This window comes from Notechis scutatus, chromosome 3 (assembly GCF_049901735.1).
Source record: "Notechis scutatus isolate UNSWTSFEM ecotype Mainland chromosome 3, rNotScu1.2, whole genome shotgun sequence".
Lineage (NCBI taxonomy): Eukaryota > Metazoa > Chordata > Lepidosauria > Squamata > Elapidae > Notechis > Notechis scutatus.
In genome coordinates, this window is record NC_142011.1 from 199,237,239 (window position 1) to 199,258,779 (window position 21,541).

General features: G+C 41.7%; 2 long non-coding RNA genes across 3 annotated transcripts; one reads left to right on the forward strand and one right to left on the reverse strand.

Moving 5' to 3' along the window:
* Positions 1-1,356: 1,356 nt before the first annotated feature.
* Positions 1,357-12,869, reverse strand: LOC148131551 (uncharacterized). Of its 2 annotated transcripts, none has more exons than XR_015749055.1 (3): positions 12,663-12,869; positions 2,375-2,522; positions 1,357-1,684 (listed from the first exon to the last, which is right to left on the reverse strand). It is a non-coding gene; the product is annotated as an uncharacterized LOC148131551 (long non-coding RNA). The 2 variants fall into 2 exon arrangements; XR_015749054.1 differs by lacking the exon at positions 12,663-12,869 and adding an exon at positions 11,655-11,808.
* Positions 10,913-17,126, forward strand: LOC148131552 (uncharacterized). Its single transcript, XR_015749056.1, has 4 exons — positions 10,913-11,357; positions 13,177-13,392; positions 14,002-14,126; positions 16,540-17,126. It is a non-coding gene; the product is annotated as an uncharacterized LOC148131552 (long non-coding RNA).
* The last annotated feature ends 4,415 nt before the right edge of the window (positions 17,127-21,541 follow it).

Consider the following 21,541-nt stretch of genomic DNA (forward strand, 5'->3'; position numbering starts at 1 on the left):
GAGTGGGATTTGGGGGTTCTCAGAACTGCTCAGAATTTTAGCTAGAGGCTCCCCCGAACCCCTGCGAACCCCTTGCAGCCCATTCCTTGGGTTTATGGATTTCAACTCCTAGAATTCCTCAGGGATGAGAATTCTGGGAGTTGAAGTCCTTACATCTTCAAGCGACCAAGGTTGAGAAACACTGAAGTAGAACATTTTTTTTTTCCAATCTTAATGTTTCTGGCTTGGATACCATATTTCTACTTGGGTGCGATTTTTGTGATGTGTCATAATTATTTCTGCTTGGTCGCTATGACAGATTGTTCAAATGAGAGTTGTTCATTCTTCACTTCCTCGAATGGCAGAGTTTCAAAGGAGCTCGTCACCACTGCCCTTTTTGGGATTCATACTATATTTGGAACCGACTCTGACAATTGTTAAGCAACAATAACACCAGACAAAGTCTGACCTGTAAGGATGAATGCCTCGGCCAGGATTCTGCCAGGAAACCCACCCAATGGGATGCTTTCCTCACTGTATGTTCCTTGCATTCGCTTTTCCGTAATATACTTCCATGCAACATGGTGGTTCTCTTTGGATAATAGAGTTAGTTATCCATCAATTTGCCAATTTTACCTGTCCTTATGCCTGAATTTTCAGTTGACAAGTGCTGGCCTAGAAACTAGGAGTCTGTGAATTCTAGTCCCACTTTAGTCATGAAAACCGGCTGGGTGACTTTGGGCCAATTCCCCAGGAGACGGAGAGTTCTAGTCCCCCCACATTAGGCATGAAAGCTGGCTGGGTGACTTTGGGCCAGTCATTCTCTTTCAGCCCAACCAGTGGTGGTGTGCGACCGGTTCAGATCGGTTCAACCGAACCAGTTGTTAAAAAAAAAAATCCTCCAACAATCTGCTGAGAGGAGGGGAAAAAAGCCTCTGACAATCAGCGCAGAGGAGAAAGAACAGAAAAGCGCAGGATCAGCCCTCCTACCCACCACTGCACTTTTCCTTTATCCTCTCAGCTGATTGATGCTACAGGCCTCAGCTGGTGTGTAGAAAGCTCTGTGTGTGTGTGTGTGTGTGTGTGTGCGTGCGTGTGATCACAGAACTGGTAGTGGAACAGGTAGGATCCCACTGTTGAGCACAACCCACCTCAGGGAACTATTGTAGAGAAAATAAGAGGAAGAATAACTCCTGTGATATGTGTGTTCTCCACCTCGAGTTCTTTCTAAAGTAATACAAGCAGATCAAACCAATCCATAAATAATTTCAACCTGTTGAGCCCCTGCCTGAAATTTAGAGAGGAACAAAGGTTTGTTCCCTCAGAAGAACCAGCTCCATCATCATGGAATGGAATGATACTCATATCATCCCCAAATTTGGAATTGATATTTATTATTATTAATGTATCTTTGACTGCCAGAGATAAAAAAAAAAAAATCCTGCCGTTGAGAGGAGGTTTTGCCTCTGGCTCCATAGCTTTTATGCACAGGAGAAAGCATTCCGGCCTTCTTTGAGGGTTTAAGTCCAGACGAACCACCTGAGGATTGCGCTGATTAACGCATTTAAAACAATGGGGCTGTAATTGCGCAGGAGAGCTCCCCGGTGCCTTTAAACCAGCCTTACCAACCCACTTCAGACTTTGATGGAAAGTAGCCATCTTTCATCCTGGCCATGGCATTTCATGCTGGGATGTAGGAGGGGAGCTGAAATACACAAGTGAGAAGTTGCATCGTTAAGATTGGCAGTGGGCGAATAATAGTTTTCACAGAATAGGATTCTGAAACGAGAGTGAGGTACTGATTAATAGCAGCAGGACTCCTCCGGGGCCAGATTGAACATTTTGGCTTTTCGCAAAACTTTTTGCTTTTCCAAATCGTTCCCAATCACCCTTCTCCCTCCCCTCCCCTCCTCAAAAAAATAAACAAAAGGAAAACCAGCAGAGCGATTGTGAGAGAGAGCGCAAGAGGCAAGAGACGTTAGTTGCCTTCTGCTTCACAAAAGCGACAACAGTGGCAGACTTCCTTAGCTCTTTTGTTCATTCTTGATTGTGTGGTGCTCCTGTTTTTGCATGGAAGAAGAAAATGTATTTATTTCTGCTTCAACCCTCTATATTTAGACAGAGAATATGGACCTGGGGTCCAGTATCTTTTGTCAATGAATTCTTAGAAGAATTGTGGTAACCTACTTGCTGCCTCTGTAGCTTTTTACTGTGAGAGATACAACATGACAGTGGTGGCTAACCTTTTGGGGCTCCTGTGCCAGAAATTGTGCATGTGCTTGCATGCTTGCACTCGCATGCCAGCACCCAGAAGGCAATGTGTGCCCCTCACCACATCCCCTACACATGCGCGCACAATCCCCACCCACCCACCGACTCCCTGCTGCCCCCTTACCTGCACGGCGCCTCACAGCTGATTTTCAGTGGGTTTGAGGCCTTTTTCGGCCTCCCAAATGCTTGAGGAAGGTTTCTGCAGGCTTCTGCAGGCTGAAAACTAGCCCCGTTTCGTCACTTCCAGCATTTTCGGAAAAACAGGAATTTGTCTGCAGGTGTAAACAAATAAAGAATTGAACTTGATTGGATTTCACAGTGTCATCCTTGGCTTGGACCTGACAGGAAGTACCTCTCACAATTTTCAATGTTATCTGACATATCCAAAGCAGAACATGTCTGTCTCTGTCTCTCTGTTTCTGTCTCTCTCTCTCTGTCTCTGTTCTCTCTCTGTGTAGCATTTGTATTTGTGTGTTATGTGTATGTATGGGTTGACATGTACTTTCTTTTGAGAGCAGGCAACAGATTTTCATTTTGAATCTGTGTCACTGTGCCCACACTAAAAAATGACAATAAAGGTTACCTTATCTCTTATGTTATATTTGTTCTACCTTTCTCCTTGGCTTGCCTATTTTGAGAAGCAAAATACACATACACACACACACACACACACACACACGCACACACACACACTGGCCCTCTGAGGTCAATAGCTGCACACCTCTCTTCTGCTGGCATCCGATGCTCTTCTGTATTTGTATTTGCTGCTGATTGCACAATTGCTAGAAATACTGAACAACACCTGTAATGCCTATACTACTAGAAGAGTGGGCTACCTGAATATAACAAACCTTTGTGCATGTGCAGAAACTCATTATTGAACCAAAGTAATCACCCAAGAGGATGTGCCCCGCCTCTTCCTTCCCCGATGAAAAGATGCTATTCAATTTTCTTCATCCACATGATTAAGTAATGTTACCTTGAGATATACTTGGGCCAGTTTCCATGTGAACTTGGCATGGAGTTCCAATTTATTTTTAGTTTAACGACCAAGAAGCACATTGATGGCCTCAAGGCAATTTATAACCTCCTATATACCTACCTCTCCTCCCTTGTTTCTTTCTTGAACAAGAACTGGGGGGTGGAGGAAATCACACTGACATTTTTCTAATTCCATTTTGGTTTTCACCTTCTTCTATAGCAGTGGTTGCCAATCAGTGGGCCGGGGTCCACTGGTGGTCTGCAAGAAAATTTTGGTGGTCCGCAGAGAAATGTCACCCCCCCAAAGCAATTAATCCAGGCTGTACACAAGGCTGCCCTGCCCACATGGCCCACGGGAACACACAAGGCTTGCGTCCCTTGCATTGCGAACAACATGAAGTGATGGGAGGAGCTTGCCCCACTCACCCCACGTGCCTCGCCTGGCCACCAGGCTGCTTCCTTCCACTTCTTTCTTCTTCTGCTTTTGGCTGCACACAAAGAAAGCATCAAAAGTCTTTCTTTCTCTCCCCCAAACTCTGCCAGAAATGAGTCTTTGGGACCCTGCAAGGCATCCTGTTCCAAGAGACTGCGCCAGCAAAGACTCATCTCTGGCAGAGTTTGGGGGAGAGAAAGAAAGACTTCTGCTGCTTCTGCTGCTTTCCTTGCATGAAGCCAAAAGTGTCTCTCTCCAACCCCCCATGAGAAAGGAGCTGGAGATGGTAAAGAATGGCCGATCAGTAGGAAAACGGGATGGGGTATTTTCCTGCAGACTTTTTAAAAAGTTTTTTCCCAGGGTCTCTGGTCCGCGGGATTTAAAATTATGAGTTTGGTGGTTCCTGAGGTCCAAAAGGTTGGCAGCCCCTGTTCTACAGCACAGTCTAAAGATGATGGTGGATGTGAGAGGTCATACTATAATTATAACCAAAGTACCACTAAATATAGATGGTATGCTCCTCTATCAATACATGCATTTTATGACATGCAAAGAATTTAGCAGCAGTGGTTTACTATTGAAATAGCTTTGATTTTCTTCCCTCCCTATAATAGCATGAAGGGGCAGCATAGCGTCTCAGTGGTTAAGATGCTGAGCTTGTGGCCTGGAAAGCTGGCAGTCCAAGTTCGAGATCCCAGCTCCACATGACTGGGTGAGTCGCCATCCTGCCAAACTAGCAGTTCAAAAGCATGCAAATGCGAGTAGATAAATAGATATCACTTCGGTGGGAAGGTAACAGCGCTCAGTGCCATCATGCTGGCCACATGACCATGGAGACGTCTTTTGGACAGCGCTGGCTCAATGGCCTTGAAATAGAGAAGAGCACTGCCCCCTAGAGTCGGCAATGATTTGTGGAATAAAATCCACAGGGACTCCTTTTCTTTCACCTGTAATGGAATAAAGATACAGGTAGACCTCAACATATCACATAATTGAGCCTACCATTTCAATCATAAATCATGACAAGTGAGACCAGTTGGCCCTGCTTGATTTTGCAAGCATTTTTGCGGTGGTCATTCAGTGAATGCAGCGGTCATTAGTAGAATAGAATAAGAGAGTTGGAAAGGACCTTGGAGGTCTTCTAGTCCAACCCTGTTTAGACTGGAAACCCTATAGAATTCCAGACAAATGTTCAATCTCTTCTTAAAAACCTCCAGTGTGGGAGCATTCACAACTTTTGGAGGCAAGTTGTTACACTGATTAATTGTTCTCATCGTCAGAAAATTTCTCCTTAGTTCTAAGTTGCTTCTCCCCTTGATTAGTTTCCACTCATTGCTTCTAGTCCTGCCTTCAGGGCTTTTGGAGAATAAGCTGACTCCCTTTTTGTGGTAACCCCTGAGATACTGGAACACTGCTATCATGTCACCCGTAGTCCTTCTTGTCATTGAACTAGACATACCCAATTCCTGCAATCATTCTTCATATGTTTTAGCCTCCAGTCCCCTAATCATCTTTGTTGCTCTTCTCTGCATCTTTTTTAGAGTCTCAACATCTTTTTTACATCGTGGGGACCAAAACTGGATGCAATATTCCAAGTGTAGTCTTACTATGGTATTAACATTTTACACGATCTTGATTCTATCCCTCCATTAATGCAGCCTAGAAGTATTTTGGCTTTTTTGGCAGCTGCAGCACACTGCAGGCTCATATTTAAATGATTGTCCACTAGGACTCCAAGATTCCACTCACAGTTACTACTGTTGAGCAAGGTACCATATATACTGTACCTGGGCATTTTGTTTTTCTTACCTAAAAGTAGAACCTTACTTTTTTCGCCTTTGAATTTCATTTTCTTAGGTAGCGCCCAATGTTCAATTCTGTCAGGATCCTTCTGTATCTTAAGCCTAACTTCTGAATCTGGAATGTTGGCTATTCCTGCTAGCTTGGTGTCATCTGCAAATTTAATGACTTCCCCATCTATCCCCTTGTCCAAGTCATTGATGAAGATATTGAAGAGTACTGGGCCTAAAACAGGGCCTGAGGGTACCCCACCAGAGGTGGTATTCAGCAGGTTCTGACCAGCTCTGGAGAACCAGTAGTGGAAATTTTTAGTAGTTTGGAGAACAGGCAAATCCCACCTCTGATTGGCCCTGCCCCATTTCTTCTCTGCCTCCCGAGTCCCAGCTGATCAGCTGGGTCTTCTTTGGTTGCCCTGCACAGGAGAACAAAGCTAGAAAGCAGGTTAGTGGGGAGGGAATGGAGATTTTGCAGTATCCTTCCTCTGCCACACCCACCAAGCCACACCACACCCACAAAACTGATAATTTTTTTTTGAATCCCACCACTGTACCCCACTGTATACTTCCCTCCATGTAGATGCAGTTCCATTGAGGACTACACTTAGTAACAACTTAAGTTAAGTTACTTCAGTTACTAAATTGGTAATAATTTAAGTTAAGTTAACTTGTCAGAAGGGGATCACATGACCTGGGGATCATAAATATCATAAATATTTGTCAAGTATCTGAATTTTGATCATGTGACCATGGGGATGCCACAACAGTTGTACGTGTAAAAAATGGTCATATCAGGGGTTGTCGTGCCCCTGTTGGAGACTGAGGGAGAGGAGGAAGTGTAGCTCCAGAGGTTGTGGAGGAGGCTGGGGAAGGGCAGAGGCTGGCTGGGCAGTCAGAGGAAGACCCAGGCCCATCCCCTCTGCATTCCTAGGGCACGCAGGGAGGAACGGAGAAGGGAACAACGTGGCTTACAGGAGAGGAAGCGGCCATGATCCCCCTCATTGGCTACATCTGGGGGGAATAGTATATAGGAGGGACGTTTAAAACACTGCGTTGCTAGAAGCAAAATGTGTTTTATTTCTGGCTGAGGTTTATCTTGGTTGGCATTCTTCCAATGGATTGTGCCTTGTTATCTTCTTGAAGTTTGTAATTATCCTGGTCTGTTGTGGAAATTCCTTCAGTGTGGTTTGTTTTTGATTTTTTATTTCTTCGCTATCTGTTCTTTGAGTTTGGACTGTATTTCTTTCTTTTGGAGACTATTTTGGAAAGGGTTTAATCTCCAACTGAGAACAATTGAACAGGGGGCCACGTTGGAGGCATTAAAGGAAATTTATTTATGTTTGGGAATTTGTTACGTGTGTGCTGCTTCCCGGGTCATCAAAAGGGTCCTTGGTGCTCTCTAAGATTGATTGTTTTCTTACAAACGTTTCATTACCCTAACTAACCCTGATGATGTTACCTAGTTTGGGTCATGAAATATCTGCAAGAAAACAACCATGCTCAGAGAGCACCAAGGACCCCTCATTTCAATCCTGAGCTACAAATGTTCTCCTTTATTGGCCACAAGTCACTTTTTCCAGTGCCATTGTAACCCCAAATGGTCACTAAATGAACTGTTGTAAGTCGAGGACTACCTATAGTGGACTAGAGAGTCGTTCTACCAAAAGGGGGTGAGTCTGGATGAAAACCAGGAGACTGTGAGTTCTAGTCCTGAAATCCAGCACAAAACCCAGCTGAATGACTCTGGGCTGGCCACGCTCTCTCAAGCCCAACCCACCTCACAGGGTTGTTGTTGGGGGGAAAAGAGGAGGAGGAGGAGGAGGAAGAAGCATTATACATATTGGCTGCTTTGAATTAAAGTAATAAAATAAATCTAATAAACCCAACCAACCCTTGGCATGATGTGTGTGTGACTCAGCTATGCATGAAGATGTGCCTCATGCAATATCCCCTTCATGGCTGAACCGAGGGAGGAGACAGCCTTCAACTTTCCTTGAAACCATCTTGCCGTGTCTTTTTTGGTCTTATCTCCACATCACCCACCTTCCTTCGCCGTCTCCCTTCTTCCTTCCTAGACCCACAGAATCAGAACAGCTGCCTTCCCACCTGCCAATCTAAACCGAGCCAAGTGGTATATATTTCATTTTCCTTTTGCATCGATGCCTATACCAGTGGCTCTTTAATTATTTTTTCCGTGCTGTTTTTTTTTTTTTGCTTTCGCCTTCCAGTTTTTGCTTCCTCCACTCAGGTTGCAGAAACCTTTCAAATCCCTAAAGAGCAGAGAACGCTACAAATAAATTGAAAAACATACTTGTGAATGCCAGTAATGCTCTTTTCCTCAGTTCTAAATTCAAACAGGTAGCAGAAGCTAAGCTATATAAAAAACAAACCACAACACCTCAGTTTTGAGAACCTGTAGGCAGGACAAGAAGCAATGGAGGGAAACGGATCAAGGAGAGAAGCAACCTAGAACTAAGGAGAAATGTCCATTGTCCTCTCTAGGGAGAACAATGAATCAGTGGAATGGCTTAACTCCAGAACTTGTGGGTGCTCCATCACTGGAGGCTTTCAAAAAGAGACTGGACAACTATTTACCTGAAATGGTACAGTGTCTCCTGCCTGGGCAGGAGGTTAGACTAGAAGACCTCCAAGGTTTAGTTTAGTTTAGTTTATTGTCATTGCACCTCATAAATGAAATCAAACACCATCTTCAGTGCACATCATTACCATGAACATGAAAATAAACACAAACACACATCCTTCACTGGGGTGGGATTCAAAATTTTTAACAACCGGTTCTGTGGGCGTGGCTTAGGTGGTGGGCGTGGCTTGGTGGTCATGTGACTGGGTGGACATGGCTTGATGGTCATGTTATTGTCTGGGTCTGGCCAACTCAATATCACTCACATTGAGGCACGCATCCCCTCGCCTGGCCTCTCGTGACTGTGGGGATGCTGCAACAGTCATAAGTGTGAAAAATGGTCATAAGTCACTTTTTTCAGTGCCATTGTAACTTTGAATGGTCACTCCACACAAGCAAAGTATCAGCAAAGGAGGGGGAAAAACCTCCAGAGACGTTCCTGAGACAGGAAGTCTAGTCCTGCCAAGAATGTTATAAGGGTTAACGGAGAGGCAGTTTCTGTAAGCAACACCAGAATGTTTCCTTTCCTGCCTTCCTTACAGGATGAGGCCAGTAATTTCTTCTAACAACCGCTTCTCCCAACTGCTTAGAATGTTAACAACCGGTTCTAGCGAATAGGTGCGAAATGGAAGAATCCCACCCCTGTCCTTCACTCTCCACACATTGAACCAAAACCCCCCAACACCATTCAAAAGAGCTACTGCTCTGGGATACTGCTCTGGGATAGAAGCTGTTTTTCAGCCTATTTGTCCTTGTTTTTATTATCTTGTACCGTAATAGTTCAAAAGAAGGGGGTGCCCAGGATGAGATGGATCTTTGAGAATGTTTTGAACTTTCTTAAGGCAGCGGGAGCTATAAAGCTCTTCCAAAGAGGGGAGAGGGCAACCAATAATGTTCTGGGCAATGATGTTAACCCTCTGGAGTGCTTTCCTATCTGCCCCTGTGCAATTGGCAAACCATACAGAGGTGCAGTAAGTTAAGTTGGTCCCTTCCAACTCTGTTATTCTGTTATTTTAATCCTCCTCACATTCTTTGGAGGGAAGTGAAAACAAGTATATACCAAACTCAATCCAGTCAACTACTAATCTAGTGATAGATTAGTAGTTTTAAACTATTCACTATTGACCTCACCCCATTCCTAAGAGGTCTGTAAGGGGCGTGCATAAGTGCACAACTGTGCCTACCGTCCCTGTCCTATTATCCCCATTTATTCGTATCTATTTCCTGTGTAATTTATTTATACCTATTATCTTGTAAGCGATTGACAAATCAAATAAATAAATAGTGCCTTTTCAGCAGATCCAGTATATTACTCATTGGGTTAATCATAGTCAGCCATCGTTTTGGAAAAATGCAAAATCTTAGAGCACTTCTTTCAGTCACTATACCAGAAAAATTTCCATATGTCAAAAAGCAAGTGAGTTTCTACATTATTCATTGCCTGAAGAATGTTCTCCTTGAGTAACTTACACATCAGATGCACTGAATATTTGGGGACAAATGAAGAGTGATTTTTAAAAAGAAACATTTTTCCTAAACTTCTAAAAACTGTATTAACATTCCCATGAGAAGACTCTAATTATATGATTACTAGGAGCCGACAATGATTTGATGGGACCTAATTTAAAAAATCATCAACGTTGGCAGCATCTTAAAACATAAATTGTTAGGAGATGCATACAGTAGTTTTTACTTTATACCTATTCATGTTTGAGATTTATCATCCAATTAACAACTGTATTAACGTAGTCATAGAGGAGTGAATGTTATACTGTGTGATATATTTTGCTGGTTATTACTCTATCACTGTATTTATTTGCTTCACTCTGTTTTTGTTCTTTTTAAATTTTGCTGGTTATTGACCAAATAAACATTATTGTTTAATTCATTTTCGCACGTTAGGATTTCTTTGCCTCTTTATTAGCCTTGTTCTATTACCTGATCAGTCACTAACCCAGCAGAATCTCATTTGACATCTGGTAGTACACGATTTGGACCAAATGGGTCCGGAAGAGACTGGACTGCCCTCTGTCAGAAATGGTATAGAGTCTCCTGCTTGGGCAGGGGAGGGAGAGAGTTGGACTAGATGACCTTACAAGGTTCCTTCCAACTCTGCCAATCTGTTAAAAGTCTCTGGCTAGAGATTGCACGTCTACCAACTTTCTATAGGAAGTGCTTGATAGCCTAATAGTACTTTGGCCAGAAGACTAGTCCTTATGGTTACTTCCCTTCCCATATTCAGAGAGGCAGACTTTTGGACTCATTCATGGAGAACTTTGCTTTTTTCAATAGTTCTTTCTTTCCAAATCTTTTTCATACTTAGAAAAGCCAAATGGCTTAATTAGGGGTTAAGGCACCAGGCTAGAAAGCAGGAGACTATGAATTCAAGACCTGTCTTAGTCATGAAACCCAGCTGGGGGACTTTGGGCCAGTCACGGGGAGATTTGAGACCTTCTTCCTCTTCTTTCCCCACAACCAGTTTGTGTCAGAGGTGGGTTGGGCTCAGAGAGGATAACTGGTCTGCTGATTTTCATGCCAAAAGCATGTCTAGAACTCACAGTGCTCTGGTGATTGATCCGAAGTCACCCAGGCAGTTTTCATGCCAAAAGCAGGACTAGAACTCACACATTCCTTGTTTCTAGCCTGGTACCTTAACCACTACTAGGCCAGATTGGTCCTATCTATCATATCTGTCGGTCTGCCTATCTATCTATCTATCTATCTATCTATCTATCTATCTATCTATCTATCTATCTATCTATCTATCTATCTATCTATCTATCTATCCACCTACCTACCTACCTACCTCATTATCTCATAGGCCACATGAAGCAGTCTACCTCTCTAGAGCTGTTTTTTAGGCATAATAAATAGTTGAGCTTACATAAACTCATTGTAAAATTCAGGGCATAGATGTTCAAATTTAAAATTCACTGAAAGCCCTTCCCCATATTCACAATCCTTCAGTTGCATTCTCTATCTCAGTTCCTCTGATAGAATAGAATTCTTTATCTGGCAAGGCTAACTTGGTTTTATTTCATTATTACATTTATAGGCCACTCCATTCCAGATTTCCATCCAGTTTCTGTCCAGACAGACCAGCTGTTGGATGGAGCCTGCCTTTCACCTCCCAAGTCCGTTTTGGTTGACTTCATCGTGTCTGGAACAAACTGTCTATTTCACAAGATCATTGTAATAAGGAATTTAAGTGAAATTCCCCTGCAAGTTTCCTTGAACTCTCAGAGGAAAACAGAATGTAAGTCTAATAACTCATCATCCATCTTCTGGGGGGGAAACAAAAACAAACAAACAAACCCCAGACTGGAGAATGCTGGTCACCACGGATGAGTGCATTGAGCATGTCAAGATTAATCACATCTTACAGTTCTCTCCACCACCACCAACAGGATCTGCCTTTTTCAAGGCTTCCTCTCATATTTTAATCGGATAACTTCTTAATATGATCCCTTGGGGACAATTATGTTGGCTCAATGCAATCTATTAAGACCATGTTATCGCAGATTAATTAGCCGTGTCTTGGAAACAGACACACTTGTCTACCCTTCCAGCGGCTTCTCAGCTGTGGCTCTCCTCTTCTGGACCCAAGGCCATTCCTCACTGTCACTCTTTTCTCCAACATGGCATGTCAGTGGCTTATGTTCTCCAACCTTCACTCTTCTTGCTACAGAGATAAAAACGAATTTTTGTTCACCCAACACTCTTGTGGAATTGCATTCCTCTTCATAAATTGCCTTTACTGCTGAAGTCTTGTTTTCTTAAACATCTACAGACACCTCACATCTTGGACATAAACTGTTTCAACTTCTACCCTCAAAACGACACTATAGGACATTGCACACCGGAACAACTAGACACAAGAACAGTTTTCCCCTGAATGCCATCCCTCTGTTAAACAACAAATTCCCACAACATGGTTAACTTATTTACTAAGACTCTATTACTATTATTCTTCTCTTCCCACTTATGACTATAACCATGTTGCTGTATCTTTGCAATTTATATTGTTTTATTTGTTTCCTAGTATGATTTGATTGCTTATTAGTAACCTATGATTATCACTAAGCAACCATGTTACTAACTTAGCAACCATGTTACTAACTTAACAACTGCAATGATTCACTTAACGATTGTGGCAATAAAGGCTGTAAAATGGGGCAAAACTGTCTCGCTTAGAAGAAATATCTCACTTAGCAACAGCAATTTTGGACTCAGTTGTGGTCTTAAGTCGAGGGCTACCTGTCATTGTTTTAACATTCCCCTTTTTATATTTTCTCAGGAATGGAAGGAGTTCTTCCTCCTTCAGACTTTTCCATAGTGTACATTGACATTTCATACACTTTTGTCATATACTTTATGTTTAATTGATAGGCTGCAATTCTGAATGGCTTACAATGCATAAATGACAATGTAAAACAATTAGAAGGGTAAAAATATTAAAGCATTGGGTATTGAAAGATTATATGAGCAACAAATAATAATTGTTAACAAACCTCATGATAAAACTCAGAAAGCCGTACATTTTGAATGCTAACAAGCTTACACTTTATGCGTCGGTTCCCAAATATGAAATTAGAGAATTGCACATTCAGATGTGTCATAAATAAATTTTCCTCTTATTCCAACCCATTGCATCCACACGGCAACAGTTGAGAAAAACTGATCCAACTAGTTTTCCAGTTAGAACAGATTGTCTCAGCTCCAACCTTTGTTCCAGGAAGTTTAACTTCTTAGGCAGTACAATGACAAGACTCTCGAGTGTTGGGTCATCCAAATTCAATTTTTGTTTGCTGTTCGTGAGACAGCTTTGGGCGGTTTACATTTCCCACCCACCCCCTCCATAATCCAAGCTTAAACGTATGACATATTAAGTCACGTTTTGAAAACAGGAGCTCAATAAAATTCTCATCTTAGGACTTCCTGCCTGGGGTTTCAAATATGTGGAAAGAAAACAAAGTCCGATCAACTTTAAGATCGTTTGAGGCCTCTGATGAAATGCAGCTTAGTTACATCAATAAGGAAAAGCATCAGCATTTTTTCTTGCTTGCCTTCTTTAGCTAATTCCCCCCTGAAGAACAAGTTCAGGGGCTGCCACAAAGAAGAGGGAGTCAAGCTATTCTCCAAAGCCCCTGAGGGCAGGGCAAGAAGCAGTGGATGGAAACTAATCAAGGAGAGAAGCAACTTAGAAACAAGGAGAAATTTCCTGACAGTTAGAACAATTAATCAGTGGAACAACTTGCCTCCAGAAGTTGTGGATACTCCAACACTGGAAGGTTTTTAAAAAGATGTTGGATAACCATTTGTCTGAAGTGGTCTAGAGTTTCCTGCCTAGGCAGGGGGTTGGACTAGAAGACCTCCAAGGTCCCTTCCAACTCTGTCATTCTATTCTATTCTATTCTATTCTATTCTGTTCTGTTCTGTTCTGTTCTGTTCAGTTCCGTCAGTTCCGTTCCGTCCGTCCCGTCCCGTCCCGTCCCGTCCCATTCCATTCCATTCCATTCCATTCCATTCCATTCCATTCTATTCTATTCTATTCTCTATATTCTATTCTACTCTACTCTACTCTACTCTACTCTGTTCTGTTCTGTTCTGTTCTGTTCCGTTCCGCTCCGTCCGTCTCACTCCTACTCTCCATTCCTCCATTCTACCATTCTATTCTATTCTGTATTCTACTCTACTCTACTCTACTCTACTCTACTCTACTCTACTCTTGCTTCCAGAAGTTGTGGATGCTTCAACACTGGAAGCTTTTAAGAAAAGATTGAATAACTACTTGTCTGAAATGGCGTAGTGTTTCCTGCCTAAGCAGGGGGATGGATTAGAGGTCCTCCAAGGTCCCTTCCAACTCTGTTATTCTGTTATTCCATTCCACTTTCCCTTAGATTGTGTGAAACCCAAGAGCAGACGTGAAAAACATCCTCTCTACTAGAAGATTAAACTGCCAAGAGAACCAGCATTTGTTGCTGCTGCTGCTCTTTGTTTTAACAGCCCAAGATGGCAAATGCAGGTACTCCTCGACATACAACAGTTCATTTAGTGACCGTTCAAAGTTGCAACAGCACTGGAAAAAGTAGCTTATGGCCATTTCTCACATGATTGTTGCAGCATCCCCATGGTCACGTGATCAAAATTCAGGTGCTTGGCAACTGGTTCATATTTAAACTTAGACTTAGATTTTATTGTCATTTTGAATGTACACAAATTGGCAAAAATTAAAATGAAGTTTTGTTGCATATTTATGACGGTTGCAGCATCCCATGCGGTCATATGATCCCCCTTTTAGGACCTTCTGACAGCTAAAGTCAACAGGGAAGCCAAATTCATTTAACAACTTAAAAACTGCAGTGATTCACTTAACGACTCTGGCAAGAAATGTCATAAGATGGAGCAGAGTTCACTTAACAGCTGCCTTACTAAGCAACAGAAATTTTGGGATCAGCTGTGAAGGGGAACTTACCAAATTTGCAGATGTTACTAAGCTGGCAGGAATAGCTAACACCCAAGAAGATAGGCTCAAGAACCAGATGGATCTTGACAGCCTAGAACACTGGGTGATATCTAATAAAATGAAATTCAATATAGAGAAAAGCAAAGTCCTACACTTAGGCAAGAAAAACCAAAAGGAGCCATATAGACTGGGTGAAACCAGGCTCAATAGCAGTAACTGGGAGAGGGATCTTGGAGTCTTAGTGGACAACCAGTTAAATAGGAGCCAGCAGTGTGCAGCGGCAAAAAAGCCAATGCAATCCTAAATTGCATTAACAGAGGGATACAATCGAGATCAAATGAGGTACTAATACCACTCTATACAGCCTTAGTAAGTCACACCTAGAGTACTGCATCCAGTTTTGTTCACCACATTATAAAAAAGATGTTGAGACTCTAGTACAGTGAAAAGCAACCAAGATGCTTAGGGGACTGGACCCTAAAACATATGATGAATGATTGTAGAAACTGGGCATGGTTAGTCTAGTGAAGACAAGGAGCAAGGAAGACAGGATAGCAATGTTCCAATATTTGAGGGGCTGCCACAGAGAGGAGGGGATCAAGCTATTTCCCAAAGCACCCGAAGGCCAGATAAGGAATAAAGGATGGAGACTGATCACGGAGAGATTCAACCTGCAAACAAGGAGAAATTTTCTGACAGTGAGAGCAATCAACCCATGGAACAGAAGTTGCCTTCGGAAGTTGTGGGAGTTTCATCACTGGAGGTTTTCAAGAAGAGACTGGACTCCCACCTGTTAGAAATGGTGTAGGGTCTCCTGCTTGGACAGGGGTTTGGACTAGATGGCCTCCAAGATCTCTTCCAACTCTGCTAATCTGTTAAATCTGCTAAAGACTAACTGTACAGCCATGGAATGATCAAGGGCTTGAATGGCCTTACGTATCTTTTGTCTTCAGTCTTTAATGATAGATTCATCTCTCTCTGGTACTTTCATTCTATCAATGTCATAGATCCACTGCAACAGTTGGAGGTGGAAAATAGAGATCTCCACATGAGATCACTTTTAGCTGATTCCCATTTTCTTTCCTTGGGAGTAAATCCTCTTGAGGTCAAGACAGGTAGCCTTCAACTTACAACGGTTCAGTTAGTGACTGTTTGAAGTTACACTGGCACTGAAAAAAGGGACTTGTGACCGTTTTTCAACACTTAACAATTGTTGAAACATCCCATTGTCATGTGATCAGAATTGAGATGCTTGGCAACAGGCATGTATTTGTGACGGTTGCAGTGTCCTGAGATCATGTGATCACTTTTTTTGCAAACTTCTGACCAGCAAAGTCAATGAGGAAGCCAAATTTACTTAACAACCATGTTGCTAACTTAACAACTGAAGTGATTCATTTAACAACTGTGGTCAGAAAGGACATAAAATGGAGCAAAGCTCACTTAACAACTGTCTCTCTTAGCAACATAAATTTTGGTCTCAATTGTGTTTGTAAGTCGAGAACTAACTGTAGAATTTACTTCTGATTAAACCTGCAATGGACTACACTGCTAATTTCTGTTGCACGCTGCTCCCTAAAACATACTCACCGCCCAAAAAGTGGCATTAAATAACCTTAAATGTTGGGTTCTTCTTTCCAAAAAAAGAGTTTTTCAGCCTATTCAGACATCAGATATGGTGCTGTATTTTTGGAAAACATCAACTCATTCATATTGATATGAGCGGGCGGTAGCATAATCATTGTCGTCACTTCCACCATTACCGGCACACTGTTACAATTCAATGCTTTTTTTTTCTATCAAATTTTGGCATCACAATCTTGCAGATCTGACAGTGCTAAACTGCTGCAAACGTATTTAGGAAAAATGTGAATTTGGACAGCCTTCCTGTTTGCATATTCAAACCTGATCAGCTTTACGGGGAAAATATATATATATATACCCTGCAAAATCGATCATTATCTACTCCTAGTTTGCAGATATCACATGTTGTGGTTCGCCAGCAGCCGGTGCAGATGGCAGCGGAATCGGACAGTGGAGAAGAATGAGGACCAGTCACGGAATCTGGAGAGGACTTGGATGAGGGTCCTGTGTCTGATGCAGAGATGGAGCCAGGACCATCTGTGAGTGGGGTGCTGCCTTCGGAATCTGGCAGCAGCAAGGTAGAAAACCCAGGGGAGCCTGTTCCCAGTGTGCATATGCACAGAGCTGCTAGAAGGCGAGAGCAGCTGAAACAAAAGGGGCGATTCAGGAGTAAGGCTGGGAGGTGATTGCCCCTCCCATAAGGGATAAAAGTCAGGCCAAGATGATGAAACCTTTGCAGGAAGCAAAGTAGTTCGATCGGTTCCGAGTCATCCTTGAAGCTCTTTGTACTTCGGTTGGTTTTTCTTGTACTTTGGTTGGTTTCTTTTCTAATTAATCTGATACTTCTGTTTTTGGCAGCACTTCACAGAACTGAAAGGTGTGTGCTTATCTTGGGGGACTGTTTGAGATTAATTCCAGCTGGGAATGAAAACAACTCCCAGCATTGCAACAAAATAGGTTTTGTTTTTAAAACAAGTTTGTGAATAATTAGTTTACGAAGCCTGGGTCAGAACATCACCTGAGGTATTAGTACCTCTCTATAAAACCTTAGTGTGGCCATACCTGGAATACTGCATCCAATTTTGGTAAACAAAATATAAAAAAAAAGATGTTGAGACTCTGGAAAGAGTGCAGAGAAGAGCAACCAGGATGATGAGGGGACTGGAGACTAAAACATATGAAGAACGGTTGCATGGATTGGGTATGTCTAGTCTAGTGAAGAGAAGGACCAGGGGAGACATGATAGCAGTGTTCCAATATTTGAGAAGCTGTCACAGAAAGGAGGGGGTCAAGCTATTTTCCAAAGCACCTGAAGGCCAGACAAGGAACAATGGATGGAAACTGATCAAGGAGAGATGATTCAACCTAGAAATAAGGAGAAATGTTCTGATACTATAGTAAGAACAAATGAATGGCTTGCCTTCAGAAGTTGTGGGTGCTTCATCCCTGGAGGCTTTCAAGGAGAGACTGAACAGCCACTTGTCAGAAATGGTATAGGGTCTCCTGATTGAGCAGGGGGTTGGACTAGATGACCTACAAGGTTCCTTCCAAATCTATTATTCTGTTATCTATCATAAGCCTTAAACACACATCATAGCCCTACTGGAGATTATTATTTTGCCATTCTAAACCAGCAGCTACATTCTCACACGTAAGCAAAACCATTACATTATAATTTGCAAAACTTGGTTTTTCCACACAGAGCAATTAAATATCATTGCCAAGAACCATAAAGGGAAACAAAACAATCTTCAAAATCAAAGTAAGGAAGCAATTGTGTCATTAAAAAAAAACTTGCAGAAATAAAGAGATACAGGGAAGTATGTGTACAAGGGTTTACGGTTTCTCCTCTCCTCTGGCTGTGCTTGTGGTTAAGATTCATTCCCAATTATGAGCAGAATGTCATTTAATTGCAAACATAATATTTGCAACTGATAATTAAAAAAAAACATCATGTGTTTACGAATCAGTAAATATTGCATTTTATTTATTTAAGAGATACAACAACTAGAGCAGTGACACATTCTCTCCTTTAATGAGCTGATTGTGGCCTTCTTCTGTTGTAAATTTTATTTGGCAAGCCCCAATCATTCCATATTAATAAATAAGGAGAAAGAAAATCAGCATCAGAGAGGGACACTTAGCAAGCAGTGTGTTCCAATAAATTGCCTTCTCACAGCCATTTCTTGAGCAAAAGAATATTATTGTCAGAGTTGACTATATTCCGAGCAAGTACTTCTCAACACAAGAATCCTGTTCTCCTTGTCTCTCTGTCCATGACAGGCCCCAAACCAACAATGACATGTGACAGTTCTTCCATGCTGTTCTTTATTATCCTTCTCATCTTTCCTATTACCTATTCCTTTAGCTTCCTATGACTGTCACCTTGTTGTTTGTATCTTATGATTGATGTTGATTGCTTTTATTTAGTGTCTGATGACGATCACTTTGCATTTGTATCTTATGATTTATGATGATTGTATTTTATGATTATGATCATGATTTATTACTTGTTTTTTTTATGTACCCTGAATGCTTATGCACCAGAGACAAATTTCTTATGTGTCCAATCATGTTTGGACAATACAGAATTCTCTTCTCTTCTCTTCTTCTCTTCTCTTCTCTTCTCTTCTCTTCTCTTCTCTTCTCTTCTCTTCTCTTCTCTTCTGCTGTGCTCTGCTGTGCTCTATTCTGTTCTGTTCTCCTTTGCTGTACTCTACTCTACTCTACTCTATTCTTCTACAACTACATCTATAGACACAATCTTACCAAATCGATAACTATTATCTGCATCTATGATAGAACTATTAAGGAGGAGCTGTCTTCAACCTCTTTCTCTCACACATACTATCTAGGCTGAGTTGCCTCTTACTTCTCTGGAATGTACCCTCTACCCACCAAAACCAGGGAATTCTGGCCTACTGTATCAAGCAGTTAAAAATGGTCCCTTCCTAATTTTTTTTCTCTATCAAGCCACTGGGGCCTCCTGCCTCAATCAATCAATAAAATAGAGTTGGAGGTCTTCTACTTCCTGCTCAAGCAGGAGATCATACACCAGTATTTCAGACAAGTGCTTGTCCATTATTTTCTTAAAAACTGCCAGTGATGAAGCACCCACAACTTCTGATGGCAAGCATCTGTTCATTTTCTAGGAGATGTCTCTACCATTCATTCCCCCAAGGTCATCCATACATTCCAATACAACGGTCTAATTCAGGTAGTTTTGTGTGATTTTTTTTGCTCTAGTACAACCAGCTAATGTCTAGAAAATATCACTCTAGTGGTTGACTGCCTGTATCTTTTGCATGGATTAAGAATGATAGAGTGATATCTAAAGTGTAGTTACTCTATGGAACTGGGGGAAGTTATGCTGTTTTAAATTCTTGCACCAGCTGGACAGAAGCCCATCTCTCTACCTGTCCTCATAGGATTTAGATTTAATTAAAACAAACTGAGCAAACACATAGCCAAGGTGCCTATACAAGATTTAAATTGCATACTGTACAATGAACGTTAACAATAGGAATAAACATAAAATGTTAATGCAGCTGTAACATCAGCAGTAGAAACAGTCTCTCTACCTATTAGAGATCTCTGTGTGAAAAGGAATCTCTCTCTCTGTGTGTGTATTGTATGCTGTCCAGAGTCACTTTTTAAATGTGATCGATAAATCAAAGGAATAAATACTAAAATCAATTTCAATTTTAGAGCAATAAAATCATAAGCAATTAAAACTGATCAAGGCAATCCATCATGGCAGTTCCCTAAAAAGTTGGCAGTGCTGCTTCCTGATAAAATTCTTCAGTCAATTCAAATCAATATATATATAGGGGCCAGGGCAGAAAGGACCCTATTTCTGATTTCTTGACTTCACAATTCTCAAAAGAGAGATGTTGATAGTTTAAAATAGTAGATAGAAACTCTCCACGTGGAGGGCGGAGTTGGCGTCGCGACGATATGGCATGCGATCTTGAATGTCTGAGATCGCTGCCGATATCTTTGCTCCTGGACGGTCCAAACGGATCTAAACCATCCCAAGAGATGGTGAATGTAAAGAGCTCATCCTGTCGATCCCAGGGATATCGCAAAGTCCCTGGTAGATTTCCAATTTTGGAATTGAGAATATTTTTTTTCAATGGGCCTTAATCCATAAATGCTTGGCAGTTTTGCACTGAATTCTATTGAACAGATTGCTTCTGTTTTGCTTGAAGAGAAATCCATGGGTAAATTTCTCAAGTCTCTTTATATCTACACAGGCATTACAGTAAGATGGAAATTGCATATTGTTTCAAATGCAACCACATTCTTGGGAATTATTTAGATAGCTTGGTAAGCAATAAGATCCCAACAGTAAATATCCTGAGCTTTGCCAATCAACTAAATGAGACTTTCAAAGCAGCTTTGTGTTTATTCTCCTTACTAAAAATGGAGAGATTTTATTTTTCCTGGAATTGCTGCAATTGTCATCCGCAATGTTCCTAAAAGATTGCTGTATAGATCGGGGCGGGCAATTAATTTTCTCAAGGGGCCATGCAAGAAACAGAAACTGTGCTAGATAGCCAGATATAGTGCCCCCTCTCCAAAGTTGCTTTGGCATGCACACACATACACAAATTTTAAAAAGTAGAAGCTGCCTTCAAAGTAAAAGCAATCTATGCAGGAGCAACCAAAGGGTTGGATGTAGCCTGGGGCCCATAAAATGCTCAGGTTTGATTTAGATCTCTGATGCTAAGGGGAAATACATTTCAAGGGTTATGTTAAACTTTCATCATTTTAATTCTAATTTCTGTGGACCTCACTCCATGTTTAAGAGGTTCCTAAGGGGGAACATGCATAAGTAAAGTAACATGCCTATCCTCCCCATCGCATTTTAATTGCTTTCATTTTGCTTGTTTGAATTTCTCATTTTCTTTTCACAAATAAATGTAAATGAAGAAATGAAAAAGAAAGAAAGGAAAAGAAAGAAGGAAGGAAGGAAAGTAGGAAAGAAAAAAAGAAAGAAAAGAGGGACGAAGGAAAGAAAGAAAGAGATTATGTGCAAGCTGTTTAGAAAATCTCAAAGGTGTTTTTTCAAGAGGCAACTGGACTTCCTTTGTTTTTCCTTGAAGACATTTCACCTCTCATCCAGGAAGCTTCTTCAATTCTACAAAAAATGTCTCCATGCCTCTTGAAAAAGCACCTTTGGGACAACCATGGCCTGGATCTATGGTCCCCAATCCCCAGGCCAATGAACCACTATCGGTCTGCGACCTGTTCAAAACCAGGGTGCAGAAGAGATGGGCAAGCATGCACGTCTAAAATTCCGTTTGAAGGCCACTTGCGCTTGTGTGCGAAGCTCCATTCACGTGAATGGAGCTTTGTGTGAGAGTACAAGTACTCTCTACTCATGC